Source organism: Fukomys damarensis, unplaced genomic scaffold, assembly GCF_012274545.1.
Source record: "Fukomys damarensis isolate Sample0158 unplaced genomic scaffold, DMR_v1.0_HiC HiC_scaffold_33, whole genome shotgun sequence".
Taxonomy (NCBI): Eukaryota; Metazoa; Chordata; class Mammalia; order Rodentia; family Bathyergidae; genus Fukomys; species Fukomys damarensis.
Window position 1 is genome coordinate 54127814 of NW_022900945.1, and position 4078 is coordinate 54131891.

General features: G+C 55.8%; 1 protein-coding gene across 4 annotated transcripts in view; it reads left to right on the plus strand.

Annotated features, from left to right (window-relative positions):
• The window catches only part of LOC104875972 (SLAM family member 5-like), a 16011-nt gene that overhangs the window by 3948 nt on the left and 7985 nt on the right, over window positions 1–4078 (plus strand). The gene's annotated exons all lie outside the window — the stretch shown is intronic.

A 4078-nucleotide genomic window follows, 5' to 3' on the forward strand; every position in this document is an offset into this window, starting at 1 on the left:
CATCGTCCCTCCATCTCGGAGCTGATGGAACACGTGACCGTGCATAGGGCGGGTGAGAACAGGGGGAAGCAGCCTGTGACGCCCTGGGGGCCCCTTGCCTGCTCCTGCACGGCGGCCCTGGGTCGGAGACCGGGCCGGGACCTCCTTCTCATGGCTGTGTGCGCCCCAGCCCTGGAGAAGCTGAGCGGGTCCCCGCGAACTCGGACCAAATATGCAGACCAAAGAGTGCTGTCCCCATCTTCAGAGAGAAGCGTGGCTGTGTCTGCAGGCATCGGTGCCGACAGAGTTCCCGTGTTTCCTTCCAACAGAAGAGTTACCTGGGATTCTGGAGCCAGGGCGGTCACCATGGCTTTATCTCATCTCCGTGGACAATTTTCATGCCGGTTCCTGTGGACGCTGATACTTCACAAATGTCCTCCTGGTTCTTTTCACATAGGCAGTGTTCCCTCAGGGGTCTTAGTCACTTCAGAAACAGGGAAGAGAAGGTCTCATAGTCAGGTCCACAGCAGCAGCGTCTTTAAACAAACTCTCCTTTCTGATATCTTTGGGCCACAGGCCATGGCGACCGGGAATGCCGTGCGTCTCGTTTTGGAAAGAGACAACTCAGTTCCGTAACCACGTGCACAGTGTATCACCTTGCATTTTCATTGTGCTGGGTCACTGCTTTGATTCCGAGGCTGACAAACTGCTGACAAGTCTGTTCCACTCTTACCTGCCGTTGGCAGGACACGCGATGTTGGACTGCCTTTGTGTCACTAGCCTGCTAATGTTTAACTGCCCAGCACTTCTCTGCCCTGGGAAGTGGGCGGTCTGGACAGGCTGGTTCTTTAACCCTCAGGCAGTGGACGTCTCTGTTCTGCTCAGCCACTCCAAGCACTTGTTTCACCCTCCAGAGGGGGACACGGTAGGAGGACGAGACTCCAGCAGCTGCTGGAAGGCAGTGCAGGGAGGCTGAACTCCGGAGCGGGGAGAAGTTCAGAGAGCTGAGCGGCAGGGTCCTGGGCTCCGTGTCAGCTCTGCTTGTGAGGCCCAGGCGGGTCCCCTGTGCTGCAGACCCCCCTCCTCTGTAACAGCAAAGGCCTGCACCGATTACCTCCTAGGCCCTTCCTGTAAGCAGCAGAGCAAAGCGAAACTTCATTTCTAAAAGTTTGAAGCCATTTTTAGTAGGATATGTTTCCAGTCTTCCTGGAGAAGACGTGGGTTGTCCCCCAATGGAGGGAAAGGATTCTCCTCTTCGGCCCTCTTCACCTGAGCTCCTGGGGGTTCTCGGGCTTCCCGACCTCAGAATCCCACCCAGGGACATCAGGTCCCTTCCCACAGCCTCTGCAAGCTTGGTCCACAAAGCAGGCTCGGAAGGATGCACAGTTGCCCCAGTTAGAAGGAGCTGAGAAAAGCCTGAGCCAGGCATTTGCCGGTCCCGTTGGCGCAGGGACAGAAGACGCTGGCTGTTTTCTGGGTGACTCTGTCACAGGATTGGCGGGAGGGCAGCAAACCTGTTCTGACCAGAATGCTGCCTGGAATTGCCAAGGCAGGAGCCCCTAGGCATGGGAGATACTGTCTCTCAGTGAGTCCCACCGCTTCCTTCCCCACTGGAAAAGAGGGTCGTTTCTCTGAGCCTTGCACTGAAGTGTTCGCTTATAGTTACAGCCTGTGTTGGCACTGACACCGCCCGGCTTCCTGCCTCGGACACAGAGACAACACTATTGCACTGGTGTTGGCACGGAGGGCTTTCTTGTGGGTGGACAGACCAGGAGTCAGAAGTCAGGAACGGAGCTGCTGCCCCATAGGATGGGTGGGCGGGGATGCATTTGAGGGACTGGGGGGAGCAGGAGAGGGCTGAGGGCTGTCAGGGGGAGGCACAGTGGCATAGTCTGTGTCACCCAACTGGGCCATGTGGAAGCTGTGGACTCGTTGTCGTCGGAGTCTCCGGTCTCTAAACTACTCAGTCTCTCTTGCAATTGTGAACCACACGCCAGCTCCAAATCCGAGTCTCGGCCATGGGTCCTGCCTCTTACTGAGTTCTGGTTTCCTTCTCTCAAGGTCTGTGGTGGCTTCCTGAAAAACAGCCTCACATGAGGTTTTAGGAATGAACGAGTTCTGGTTTTATTGCTGGTTTCTGTGGGAAACTCCACATTGAGTGTGTGATAAACTCTGATGGAAGCTGTTACCTGCTACTTTTACCATTTCCCCTCATTATGCATCAAGGGAACCACAAGGTGCTAGAAAGGTGTGAAGGGAGAATCAAGGGGCCCCTGCTCAGGCCGGCAGGCACACAGCAAAGCCTTACAGAGAAGCCCTTTCTTCCATGCCCCGCAGCCTGCAGACTTTCAGGCACTCGGTAACACGGGGGTTGATGGTCGCTGTGTGGGCACAGATCGGTGAATTTCCTTTTAAATCCAAGGTGTCGGTCGGTGAGCACAGAATCCAGGGCTGGACCCTGAAACCAGAGGCACCATCAACCTGATCCGCAGGATTTTTAACTCCCTGGGTCCCATCTCTGTGCCCAGGAGGGGGCCCCGAGAAGGGCAGGTGGTGGTGAGGAAACCACACCAGCCTGGGAACTGGGAAGGTCTGGTTCTGACACAGGTGGGGTAGGTCCAGGTACCCTCAAGATGGTGCCCACAGTGGCTAGTATCAAGGTAGCAATTGTGGATGCTGGGCTGTTCTTAGATCTGAAGAACAGCTCAGTGCAGTGCGCACTATTTATGATGAAGAGCCCTTTAGAGATCGAGTGCCCAGACTGTCAGCCCAGCCCACTGAATTATAGCAAAGCGCCAGCACTGCCCCTGTGTGCTCTGTTACCCGGTGCTCAGCTGCTGGGGTGATGCTGGGCCGGCCTGGCTCGGGTGTGACAGAGTGGTCTCGCTCCTGTTGCAGTGGGTATTACCCAAAAGAGGAAAGATACTGAGCACTAGCAAGCATATGGAAAAATGGAACACTGTGCGCTCTGGGTGTGGATGTTTGTTAGCATGGCTTTTTGTTGTTGTGCTGTTTTGAGACAGGGTCTTGCTATGTACTTTAAGGGGGCCTTGAACTCACAGTGTAGCTCAGGCTGGCCTTGAACTCAAGATGATCCTCCTGCTTCAGCCTCCCGAGTGCTGGGATTATAACTCTTGCCCAGCTGGCACAGGCATTTGGACAAAGTACAAAGAGTCCCCAGAAGCTAAAAATGGACTTGCCCATGACTCAGCTGCCTCACTCCTGCCCTGTGCACAGAGGAGCTGAGATGGGGTTGTGTAAGTGGGGTCTGTGGCACTGTCCACCCTAGCAGGGCAGGGAAGTAGCCGAGAGTCCCTCAGAGGACGGGGACGAGGCTGCGAGGTGTACGCGGAGTGCCTGCAGCCCTGCTCTAGAAGGGACCCCAGGCGAGGGGAGGGGCTCACCGACCGGGGTGCTCACACCTGGGGGGTGGGGACTGGCGGGAAGGAGATTGTCTTCGAGGACAAGGCGGCTCTGTGGCGCTCTCCCCTGGAATGTCGGGCCCTGACCTGGTCCCCGGGAGAACAGGAGGTTCCCGGGACCTCTGAGCTGCGCCCCGTGGACAAGGCAGGGCTAAGCGGAGGCAGGGCCGAGGCCTCTGTGCCCGCTGCTCAGGCCCTGCTGGGCCCAGGTACCAGGAGACTGGCGCGAGTCCTGGTGCCTCCAGGCTGTGCTGTCTTGGTGGCGGGAGCTCCTGCTCAGCAAATGGCCCGTTTCTTCCTCTACATTTTATCTCACCGGAAACATTAGAAATTTATTGTTATTTTTAAGGAGCATTGGCTTCACATGGTAGAAGGTTTTGAGTAACCTTTCGAGAGCACACTTGCCCTCCCGTGCCCAAACTTGGTCAAGAGTGTGTTGGGTAAGGCACTGCTGTCTTGGTGGCGGGAGCTCCTGCTCAGCAAATGGCCCGTTTCTTCCTCTACATTTTATCTCACCGGAAACATTAGAAATTTATTGTTATTTTTAAGGAGCATTGGCTTCACATGGTAGAAGGTTTTGAGTAACCTTTCGAGAGCACACTTGCCCTCCCGTGCCCAAACTTGGTCAAGAGTGTGTTGGGTAAGGCACTTATGGAGCACAGTCACTGAGAGATGTG